The following is a 13,109-nucleotide window of genomic DNA, read 5'->3' as shown; positions in this document are numbered from 1 at the left end:
TGATGTTGGCAAGCTCATCTCATCTCATCAGCTGCACCGCTTATCCTCAGTAGGGTCGCGGGGGTGCTGGAGCCCATCCCAGCAATCATCGGGCAGTGGGCAGGGGACACCCTGAACTGGTTGCCAGACAATCGCAGGGCACACAGGGACAGACAACAGACAACTCACTTAGTCACACCTAGGGACAATTTGGACCGGCCAATTCACCTGTAATGCATGTCTTTGGAATGTGGGAGGAAACCAGAGTGCCCGGAGGAAACCCACGCAAGCACGGGGAGAACATACAAACTCCGCACAGGAAGTCTGGAAGCTGGATTTGAACCCACACAGGAGGTTCCCAAGACCTCAGAACTGTGCCGCACACGCTCTAACCACTGCGCCGCCGTGCTGCCTATGTTGGCAAGCTGTTTGGATTTATTTTCATTTGGTTTCTGTCACATTTTATGTTGGTCTTGCCGGAGATCAAAGATAGCAAAGCCAGGAGAGAAAGCTTACCACGTGTTGTGAGTCAGAATTTTATTCATATTTAGTTTATTTTTTAGTAATTGAAAGTAATCCAGTTAAAGTAACACTACCCAACCCTGCTTGACTCCAACATTGGTTGATTTGGAATGTGTATGATGTCCTCCCAAGCTCTGTTCACCTGGGGCATGATAGATTTACCTGTGTGTCAGCTTTGTCAGAAAAGAGGATCATTAGAACACATCCTCAGGTGTTGCGCAAAGACCTTGGGAGATGGCAGGTATCTGTGGCGCCACAACCAGGTCCTGCAGGCGATAACAGACACAATCTGCAATGGCATCAACACCAGCAAGCGGCAACCTCAAACTCTGAGCACAATTTCCTTTATTCCAAGCAGAAGAGAAACCTCAACCCTCTGAGAAGACCCATGGGGGCCTGCTGAGAACTGCAAGGGACTGGCAGCTCCTGGTGGAAATAGGGAAGCAGTTGGGATTCCCAGACATCATCTCAGCTACAACATGCCCAAACATGGTGCTTTGAGCTGAGGGTCCTCTGGGACAGGAGTGTTTCGGAGGTTTCTCTGCTCCAACACACGTGATGCCAATTTTCAGCCTGTTAGCAGTCTTTGTGAGAGCTTGATAACGCTCTCCAGGACCAGGTTAGCCACCCCTGCTCTGGGAGGACCGGATGGATGAACCGCAGGTGCGAAAGAAGGCAAAGTATGTTGATCTCTTGGCTGAATGCCGGAGGAAAAGGTGAAGGGGATTTGCAGGCAGGTTCTTACACCGTGCCCTCAGGTTCTTTGGTATATGTGGTCTGCATAGGCAAAGAGCCATCTACAACATCATGGCAGCAGCTGAAAAGGCTTCACGCTGGCTCTGGTTAAGAAGGGGGAGGGATGGCGGGCGTAGTGCTTTACCTGAACACAGGTCGGGGGATTAATCATCCTTGTCTGGCCTAATCCGGGTGAGGGTGTCTGAATGAGACCTGAAAATCCTGATGACCCTGGGGGAGTCACTGACAATGTGTCCAGGTTGAACCATAAGGTGTATTATCTAATAGGAATGAGAGAGCGCCGTGGTGGCTGAGAGCATCACAAACTTTTAAACTGCTGCTTCTTTGCCACACAGATAAAGTGTCTCAGTATACAAACTAGTGGTTAACAGATTAGCGGCACCGATATTTGGTATTTTGACGGTATTTGCATCTATATTACTCAACAAACCAATTAAATATATTTGAAACTGGGTTATTTAGGCTGCGATGCAGCCTGGCCTTGCTCTCCTTTTCTCCTGCTCCTCCCTACCCCGCGCCTTCTGATTGGATAAGCAAACAAGGGCGGAGCCACTGAAGCAGGAACAAAAATGTTAGAGCGGCAGCTCTGCTAAATAATTCCAACATGCCTGTGACCGCTGATGATATTGAGATTTTTAAAAGTCTATGGTAGAAAACCATGTTTGTGATGAGAAGATAACATAAAAAGGGCAATTAACTTGTTTTAGGGAAGACTGATATCTTAGCTCCACTCATATTATTTCGTCAATCGAGTGTTTGTTTGTGATAAAGAAAGAGCATAAAAAGTGAGCTAAAGTGGAAGGCTGCGTGATTAGCTCTTACCATAACAATAGTTTGTCTATCTGACGCCAATTTTTTAGCTTTAATAGGAATTAAGTATCAGCTCCAAATATAAGTTATTTGGCTCCTCTTAATGCTAACATTCGGTAGCGGTGCTGAAATGTCAGAACCAGAACAGGAGGAGGACCCAGATGCGTAACGTTTTCACACAAGCTTTATTTTACGTGATTGGGGCAGTCATGCACGTGAACAAAAACACCAGTGATCGGAATACATAAGACAGAAGTACGGCGTGGAAAAACGGGAAGCCAGAGGCCGACGAGATCGATACCAGATACTGATACCGGACTGACGGGGTCGATACCGGACACGACGGGACAGACGGGATCGATACTAGATACACAAACAGATACCGGACAGACGGGATAGATACCGGACAGGACGGGACAGACAGGATCGATACCGGATACTGGAGACTGGAGTCAGATATCAGACAGGACGAGAAAGACAGGATCGATACCGGATAATGGAGTCAGATATCAGGCAGGACGAGACAACAGGATTGATACCAGATGCTGAAGACTGGCGCAAGATATCGGACAGTATGAGACAGGCGGGATCGATACCGCACCCCGGACATTGTCGCAAGATATCAGACAGGAAGAGACAGACGGGATCGATACCAGACTCTGGAGTCCGATATTAAACAGGACGAGATAGACGGGATCGATACCAGACACTGGAGACGGGAGTCAGATATCAGACAGGACGAGACAGACGGGATCGATACCGGATACTGGAGACTGGAGTCAGACATCAGACAGGACGAGACAGACGGGATCGATACCGGATACCGGAGATTGTAGCAAGATATCAGACAGGACGACACAGACCGGATTGATACCAGACACTGGAGACCGGAGTCCAATATCAAACAGGACAAGATAGAAAGGATCAATACCCGATACTGGAGACTGGAGTCAGATGTCAGACAGGACAAGACAGATGGGATCGATACCAGACACTGGAGACTGGAGTCAGATATCAAACAGGACAAGATAGACGGGATCGATACCGGACAGGATTCACAAGCAGGATACCGGAGAGAGTCAAGACACATGTCTTGCGGGTGCAGAGCTTCGTTGACGGACTTACCAGAGGTAAATAGGAGGCAAGACAATCAGGCAACGAGACGGCGCCAAACGGGCGGGGCCCATTGGGCGCCATGGGCAACCGTGACATGAAAAACCCGATATCGGTCTGTCTCTAACACAAACAGCATAAATACAACTCACAGCCGATAAGTATTTGAATGAAAACATTGCCTGAGACAAGAATCCATTGTGTCAGAGCAGTTTGTGGTTTCTAAAAAAATCTCGATGCCATTTAGTGGAAATAAATTATCCCAGTACAAAGAACTGTACCCATAAATTTTACATCCAAAACTGTTTTTCCTTTATGCGCAGTCAGAAGTTTGTCAAGATGATAAAACCCAAAGGCAATCAATAAACGGAACACTGAGCTCCTATTGGCCCAATGAACCTGCCATAAATCATCGACTTTGTTTGCCTTGCTGAAACAGAACATAAAAAACTAAAAATTAACACGGCTCTTTTATTTCTCAGGACAGAATCGCTGAGTTTGTTTTTGTTTTGTTTTTCTTTGCAACCTTGTAACATATTTTGGGAGACTAAGTTCAAATGTAGCCAAATAAAAAAGAAACCACAAATCGATTACCGTAAATTACGGACTATAAGCCTCTACTTTTTTCCCAAACATTCAACCCTGCGGCTTATTCAGTGATGCGGCCAATTTGTGCAGTTTTTCTAACGGCCGCCAGCGGCGCTCGAATACAAAAGGCAAGATTTAGACTGGTGGAATATATGCGTCGAGGAAGACTGCAACTTAGCTTGTGCATAAATTAAATTAGCGTAAACATACCCTCATCATGCAAAATGCAAAAAGAAAGGCACATGACGCAGCTTTCAAGCTAAAAGCAATCGAGCAGTCCGGACGGTTTACTGTGATTTTTACAAGTATGGTATGTTTTTTTTACCAGACCCGTTTACTGTGTTGCGAGCGTGTTTTGGACGACGTCTATATGACAAAGTTTCTTTCCGACACTGAGGAAGACGACTTTGATGGCTTCAGTTTCAAGGAGGAAGATGAGGACGGTTTACCGTGATTTTTACAAGTACGGTATGTTTTTTTACCAGACCCGTTTACTGTGTTGCGAGCGTGTTGCTAGCGTGTTGCTACCATTAACTGCCCTGTCACAGGCATCGTTTGGGATGAAAGTTGTATTATTATTATTAAAGCTTTGAAAACTCACTCTTTGTAAATATGTGTAACCCATGTATGATATGTATTTGCAACTGTATATTTTTGTAATGTATTTATTCGTATTTATTTTAGACACTTATTCTGATATGTTTTGCACGGGCGAATGAAAAAGGAGGGGCGGAACAAACGCGGGGTGACGGGAAGTGGCGTAAAGGTGAGACATGTTTGTGGACGCGGCGGACAATAGTGGATATATATTTTTCCCACCCTTACCTTTAGAAATATACACTTTTTTCCTTGGATTACTTTCTACGGGACCCGGACTCTGCAGGTCTGCATCAAACCTTAAGTACCGGTATCATTTTCCGTTCATTTTGCCGGCTGTGGTTTTTGAACTGTGTACTTTAATGAAGGACATTTAGTTTCAATCGCGGGACTTAAAGTCGGGTTTAGGTTAATTTTGTGTTCGTAATGTGGGCTCATGCGGCTTATATACAGGTGCGGCTTGTGTAAGTACAAAATCGGTTTTCCTCTTAAAATGTGGTGGGTGCGGCTTATAATCCGGTGCGCTCTAAAGTCTGGAATTTACAGTACATGTGATTCCTCTCTCCTCCCTGCAGCGAGAATGCAGCTCTGCTTCTTCCATTCAAATCTAATCTTATTTCCCCATCATTAAAAATAGATACTAACACCTTGTATTTATCGATGAAATAAGCCGCCCGCATTCCTCTCCTCCAAAAACAAACAAATGTCTTGTTGCTAATGGCAACCCGCTTTCAAGTGCAGGGAGAAATTAACCAAAGAGCTGGAAATTGCTGCTTGGGATAAACAAAGACAGCGGCACAAAAGGGAAACAAACTCAAAGATGAATGTCGAATAAGTAGCTGGTTTCTGTGTTGTGTAAATGATAAACTGTCTATTAACACATTACCCATAACTTCATTTTGTACATGTATAATAATAAGTGGGTCTGGTTGTTGTGTTAGCTTGCTGTTTTGCTCCGTAGTTAGCCACTCAAATAGTCAGTATAGCTTAAATAGTTTACGGTAAAACCTTGATGTATTATGGTTTACTTGTCATGGTTTCGTTACTTTCATCGTGCGTTGTGTTCTGCAATGTGATTGTGTCCTGTGCCTATACAAAACTACATTTCATACTAGTCAAAAACATAAAAAAAATAGGAACTTAGTTAAGCAGACTTGTTGCGAAACCTGGCAACAATTTCAAGCATTTATAAGCACTTCACACACAATCTAAGCACGTTTCAAACCTTGAAAACACAACCTTAAGATTCAAGCAATTTTAAAGATTTCAAGCACGGGTACGAACCCTGTTTCATAAACTAGTCAAAATGGCAAAAAAAAATAGCTGGCACCTGCACTTCTCATTGGAGAGAAACTTCTGGCATTGAAAGAGTTAAGCAGACTTTTTGCGAAACCTGGCAACAATTTCAAGCATTTACAAGCATGTTTCAATCCTTGAAAACACAACCTTAAGATTCAAGTAATTATAAAGATTTCAAGCACTGGTACGAACCCTGCTTACATGTAGAAATAACATTTTTTCAAAGCAGTCCTTTTCTTTGGAGAGTGCAACACGAAACTCAAGACGGTCCAGACGGCTATTTGAACATTTAAGCTTGCTGACATCCTGGGTTGGGTAGGGTTACTTTAACTTGATTACTTCCAATTACTTTTGGATTACTCCAATACCAAATATGCTAATAAAAGACAAAAGGAACTAAATGGCGGCAACAGCCGCAGACCCTGATTGGCTGTTGTTAAACCCCCGCCTTCCAGTCAACATTCGTCAGATCGTCTGCGAACGTTAGCTACATGCAAGGCAAGCTCTTTTGACTCCTGACTATCCTGCCCTGTTTTCCGTCTGATTCCCGTTGCCGACCTGTTTTCTGAACCCATTTACGTTTTTGCTCCTCTGTACCGGCCAGGGTTGGGTAAGGTTACTTTAACTGGATTACTTTCAATGACTTTTGGATTACTCCAATACCAAATATGCTAATAAAAGACAAAAGGAACTAAATGGCGGCAACAGCTGCAGACCCTGATTGGCTGTTGTTAAACCCCCGCCTTCCAGTCAACATTCGTCAGATCGTCTGCGAACGTTAGCTACATGCAAGGCAAGCTCTTTTGACTCCTGACTGTCCAGCCCTGTTTTCCGTCTGATTCCCGTTGCCGACCTGTTTTCTGAACCCATTTACGTTTTTGCTCCTCTGTACCGGCCAGGGTTGGGTAGGGTTACTTTAACTGGATTACTTTCAATGACTTTTGGATTACTCCAATACCAAATATGCTAATAAAAGACAAAAGGAACTAAATGGCGGCAACAGCCGCAGACCCTGATTGGCTGTTGTTAAACCCCCGCCTTCCAGTCAACATTCGTCAGATCGTCTGCGAACGTTAGCTACATGCAAGGCAAGCTCTTTTGACTCCTGACTGTCCTGCCCTGTTTTCCGTCTGATTCCCGTTGCTGACCTGTTTTCTAAACCCTGTTTGCTCCTCTGTACCGGCCAGGGTTGGGTAGGGTTACTTTAACTGGATTACTTTCAATGACTTTTGGATTACTCCAATACCAAATATGCTAATAAAAGACAAAAGGAACTAAATGGCGGCAACAGCCGCAGACCCTGATTGGCTGTTGTACTCTTTTAAACCCCCGCCTTCCTGTCAACATTCGTCAGATCGTCTGCGAACGTTAGCTACATGCAAGGCAAGCTCTTTTGACTCCTGACTGTCCTGCCCTGTTTTCCGTCTGATTCCCGTTGCCGACCTGTTTTCTGAACCCTGTTTGCTCCTCTGTACCGGCCAGGGTTGGGTAGGGTTACTTTAACTGGATTACTTTCAATTACTTTTGGATGACTCCAATACCAAATATGCTAATAGAAGACAAAAGAAACTAAATATGAATAAAATGATGACATTTTGTGCAGGCTTGGGGAGTAACGGAACACATGGAACGGCAAAAATGATGTTGGCAAGCTGTTTGGATTGATTTTCATTTTGTTTCTGTCGCATTTTATGTTCGTTTTGCCGGAGATCAAAGAGATCAAAGCCAGGAGAGAAAGCTTACCATGTGTTGTGAGTCATCATTTTATTCATATTCAGTTTCTTTTGTCTTTTATTAGCATATTCGGTATTGGAGTCATCCAAAAGTCATTGAAAGTAATCCAGTTAAAGTAACCCTACCCAACCCTGCTGACATCCTTGAGCAAACTGAAGGACACACGGCTCTTAGAAACAAAAAAAAAAAAACAGGCATCACAGAGGGAAAAAACCAAACCCCCGAAATAAGTCCGGTTTGACAAATTGACCACGCAGACGAAGTGTGACCGGCAATCACGCGCCATTGTGCCGCTAAATTGGCGAGCACTTCTCTTTTATGTATTTGTCCTCGTGTGTCTTGATTTTGTTTCAATGGCCACTGATTGATCACCGCCAGCTCCCGAGACAACAAAAGGGAAAAATTGCAGTCTCTGAAACAATGCGAACAAAAAGCATGCGGGCTATACTGTAATTTCATGTTTTGCAAAAAATCACCAGCTTTGTGTAAGGTTTTACTTATTGTCGTGCTGAGATTTGAGAAAGCAGAGCAAGGAACTGCTTCTCATTTATGAACCGTGTTTGAGTCCTAGACATAATTCAGGGTAGACTAAATAGAGTGATCCCTTGGTTATCGTGATCAGGGTTGGGTAGGGTTACTTTAACTGGATTACTTTCAATTCCTTTTGGATTACTCCAATACCAAATATGCTAATAAAAGACAAAAGAAACTAAATATGAATAAAATGATGACTCACAACACATGGTAAGCTTTCTCTCCTGGCTTTGATCTCCGGCAAAACAAACATCAAAGGCGACAGAAACAAAATGAAAATAAATCCAAACAGCTTGCCAACATCATTTTTGCCGTTCCTGTCACGAGGCGAGGTGGGGGGAAGGAGGGGTGACCGGACCAGAACGGAGGCAGGAGGCAGGAAGGGAGAACTCAATTGCGTAACGATCCAAAAGTTTTATTTAACAAAATAAAAGTTGTCCAAAACTCTGGGACATGACGAAACAAACAGTTGATTCTTCCAACTCAACTAAACAGGACAAAGCATAACAGAACGGACAATGTTTTAAACTAAAACAGGACAAGGCATAACAGACCGGGAGTGTGTATATGTAATGAGCCCGCACCCGCAAAGCCCAAAATCCAGCCTTAAATAGCAGACACTCGATTAGTTGAACTGCTTCAGCTGGGTCCAGGGGGCGGGGCAGACCGGTCGCCAAGGCGACCATGACAGTTCCTCGTATTTGTTTACTCCCCACGCCTGCACTAAATTTAGTCATTTTATTCCTATTTAGTTTCTTTTGTCTTTTATTAGCATATTTGGTATTGGAGTAATCCAAAAGTAATTGAAAGTAATCCAGTTAAAGTAACCCTACCCAACCCTGGTATTTGCATATCGTTTTCCAAAGTAGACGCACAGAGAACACAAGAAAAATGGATACGTGGTTAGGAATCGAGCCAAAACCTCAGCCACAGAAGAAAGATTCAAAAGAAGCCAACAAAATTGATGACGCTACAAAACGTAAACGTACATTTAAAGCATCGTGGAAAGAGGAGTTCACGTGGCCTGTAGCAGACGACGCAACGCAAACATTGCACGAATGAAGATGAGTAAATACAGGTACATACAGATGGCAGATGGAAAACAGCCATGTCATATCCATGCAATGAATGTTTGAAGTACATTTATAATAAACTTAATTTTAAAGTATTGTTCTGTTGTATATTCTGATTATCGATCCTTAATACTTTGCAACAATGGGTTTTTTTGTTTCAAGTTGGGAAAAATGGAGCAAGCAACTTTATGGCTGGGCAGGCAACTTTTCAGAGTTGTCTGCCCGGGTGTCCGCTAACTTTTTGTCACGAGTTTCAGTATGGAGGTTAAATTTAATTTAACAAAACACTGCCAATGAGAGCGTTTTTTTTGTCGACTTAGTCTTAAACCCTGTACAACTTACGGGAAACCTTGACATTCACGACGGTTGTGCTCAATGTTCCCTGTCATTTTCCACGAGTCTGAGCGTTCACACAAAGTCGGTGAGCAACGCTTGAAACAACAGTGAGCAACCATAATCCCAAGTGTGGCAAGATAATTAATGATCAAACATGTCCAAAACTTGACATTTTGCGGAGTTTCCGGCAATGCAAAATTATTTTTCTCTTTTGAATGAATTGACTCGTGTACTATTGCAAAGGTTGTAGGCCTACAAACGTTGTTTGTTCTTACAATTCTTTCACAAGATATCCTTTTCTTTTTATTTCCTGATATATTTTGTCGCATAATATTAACATTTTTGGGGGCTTATTGAGTCGGTTGTAAGATATAGAAATGTACTTAATCACATTTTTGAGTGGAAGTACAATTTTGGCGACAAGATTTACTTGATATGATTGGAAATTATTTGAATGCAACACAAACTTTTTCTTCTTTTTTCCATGTTTTTCTCTACTTTTTAAAAATTATTTTTAAAAAAATCTCATTGTGTTTATTTTTTCTGAGCTGTTACTTTTTTCTTTTTGTTCTCTATTTGCTTTTTTCCTACATTTCTTTCTTTTCTTTTTTCTGGCTTTTTTCAAAATTTTTCCTTCTTTTTTTCTCTTCCTTTTGTTTCTTTTTTTTCTCAGCTTTTCACTACTTTTTCATTTTGTTTTTTTTTTCGTTTTTGTTCTATTCCCCCTTTCTTTAAGTCATTTTGTGCATATTTTTACATAATATTTGGCCATGTTGGGATTAAAGAAGCAAAAACAACCTGAAGAGTTGTTTAGGACCCGAAAGAGCCGGTTCCTTATACTGAGCCGAGCCAAAGAAGCCGGTTCTCGACAAACTCTACTAACTTTACTCAACTTCGTTCCACTTTGACTCGACTTCAAAATACCGCATTTAGGACACAACGTCACGGGAACCCCTGTACTTTTACCTTCATGCACTGTAACTGTGACTTATGTCGCTTCTTAATTAGTAATTCTGAGCCCTCATTTTTGTGCGCTGGCTAGATTTTTTTGTGCGCTGAGAATGTGCAAGCAGTGCGCAATTGCTCACGCGCGCAGCTTAGAGGGAACACTGGTTGTGCTATATTTTAATCATCACGGAGACCTGGCTCAACCTCAGGTTACCAAATGTTGGCATGCAGCTTGCCTGCCGCTCTCTAAAGCGCTCTAATTCTACCTTTCTAAAATGACGATAAAAACCATTCATATAACAGCAATTCGGTGTTCTATGTTTCAGACACTGAGTCTAAAAACTTGAAACTAGTCACGCTTTATGTTTGCAGGTAAAGTATATGCATAAACAAATGCAACACTGATGAAGCCACATACATAATCCATAAACACGCCTGCAAGATTAAAGGTGGAAGAACGCAAAAGCAAGCTCATTTATTGAGCTAATGAGGCTGCAGGGAAAAGGAAGCAAAACTCACAAGCTGCCCTAATTGCTTATAGGAAAATATTTGCTCTAATTTGAAATAGGTATCCTCGAAATGGGACAGGAAATAAATGTGAATTTTACGCCTTATAAAAGCTACATCTATTTAAATACGTTAAGAATGAGTCGCGATTGAAACCGTATCGCTCCGGGTGAAGCTCAGGGGGAAGTCAATTTATTCTTTTTGCCCAGGTTGCGATGCGGTACCTCTCATTTCTTAGGCTAAAATCCAATTTCATGGCAAGTGTACTGATTTCAAGGTGTCAAAAAAAGTGTTTTCCGTAGTACAAGAGCTCAATTACGCCTGCTGAGATTCTTTCAGGCCTCCAAGGCCTTTTTCGGAACAGTGAGATGAGAGCTCATTTTTCATGCTTTTAAACGGCTTGTCCGCCTCGTCAACGCAAAAAGATGACTTCGGCTCGTGGCTGATAATGAGGATGCTACATGCCCACGCATCTGCACACACGTACTCTGGACCAGAGTTGGGCAAACTATCGTCCGCGGGCTATATAAGGCCTATCCAGCTCCAGACTTCCTGTGCGGTATTAGTGGAAAACTGCTTGAATGGATAACTGCATATTTGTCAAATCGTAAACAATGCGTAAAAATTGATGATGTTCTTTCAGCGTGGTCGGAAGTTTGTAGTGGGGTACCGCAGGGCTCAGTACTAGGACCATTATTATTTCTGTTTTTTGTGAACGACCTACCTGAGGCCATTCAAAGTAGTGACATCTCCATTTTTGCCGATGATGCTAAACTGTCGGCTTTCTTACCAAAAACCCAGGTGACAGGAACAATTGATTCTCTCCAAAATGACATTAAATGTTTTTCTTTGGTCCGAAAAGTGGCAACCGCAACTGTCATCTCATAAATGCTTAGCACAGTCGTTTTTTCATGGTTCTGTTCCGCTGTATAACATTAATGATCATGATTTGCATGTTGTTACTGAACATAAGGATCCGGGTGTCACTCTTACTTCAAACCTAAAGTTTATCACGCATATCGCCAAAATTACCAACAAAGCCAATAACATAGCATCAAAGATTTATAGACATTTTTACAACAAGAACCCAGCATTCTTAGTTTGAATGTTTTGCGTTTATGTTAGACCCGGGTTGAAATATAACAGCGTTGTGTGGAACCCTTACTTACTCAAGGACATTAACCTACTGGAAGGAGTTCAACGACGGTATACGAAGCGGATACCTGGGATGCACAACTTGTCATATCCGGAAAGACTACAAAGACTGAACTTGGACTTTTTGGAGCTCCGTAGAATTCGATTTGATTTAATTTTTGTGTTCAAAGTACTGCATGGAATGATCGATGTGCCTTTTGATCCATTTTTTGAGTTCTGTCGTGTTGATGGTCTACGTCAGGGGTGTCAAACTCATTTGAACTCGGGGGCCACACGATAGAACAAACATTCTGTCGGGGGCCGGACTAGTAGATTAAAGAGAAAGAAAAAAAGATAAAGAAATAAAAGAAAGAGGGAGGGAAAAGGAGAGAGGGCGGGAGAAAAAAAGAGAAAGAGAGAGAGGGAGGGAGAGAGCGTGAGAAGCAAAAGGGATAGAAAGTTTTGAGAGAGGGGGAAAAAAAAGGAGAGGAAGAAAGAAATCCAAAGAGAAATAGAAAGACAGAAGGAGATAAAAGAGAATATAAAAGCCCAAAGGGTAGGAAGAGAGAAAGAGAAAAGAGGGACAGAGGAAAAAAGGAAGTTAGAGCAAAAGGGGTTAAAAAGTCACAGAGAGAGAGAGAGACAAAGAGCAACAAAGGAAGAGAAAAAGAGACAGAGAGAGAGAGAGAGAGAGAGAAAGAGAGAGAGAGAGAGAGAGAGAGAGACAAAGAGCAACAAAGGAAGAGAAAAGAGAGAGAGAGAGAGAGAGAGAGAGAGAGAGAGAGAGAGAGAGAGAGAGAGAGAGAGAGAGAGAGAGAGAGAGAGAGAGAGAGAGAGAGAGAGAGAGAGAGAGAGAGAGAGAGAGAGAGAGAGAGAAATAAATACAAGTACAGTGTCTTTGTGAGAGGCACCTGGCTTTGGCAACATCAAGTTGACATATTTCAACCTGCAGCTTGTTTTTCTCTTGCGCTTCTCTGAGTGTTGTCTCGCGGGCCGGATTCAATCCCTTAGCGGGCCTGATCTGGCCCGCGGGCCGCCTCTTTGACACCTGTGGTCTACGTGGTCACAGATATAAGTTACGGGTGCCTAGACCTACCAGCAACTTGCACGGAAACTTTATTTCTTTCAGGATACCAAAAATTTGGAATTTTTTGCCTGACCGGGTTAGCAGAAACAGAT

Source organism: Urocampus carinirostris, chromosome 2, assembly GCF_059441175.1.
Source record: "Urocampus carinirostris isolate Australia breed hairy pipefish chromosome 2, RoL_Ucar_1.0, whole genome shotgun sequence".
Lineage (NCBI taxonomy): Eukaryota > Metazoa > Chordata > Actinopteri > Syngnathiformes > Syngnathidae > Urocampus > Urocampus carinirostris.
This window is presented reverse-complemented; position numbering follows the sequence as displayed.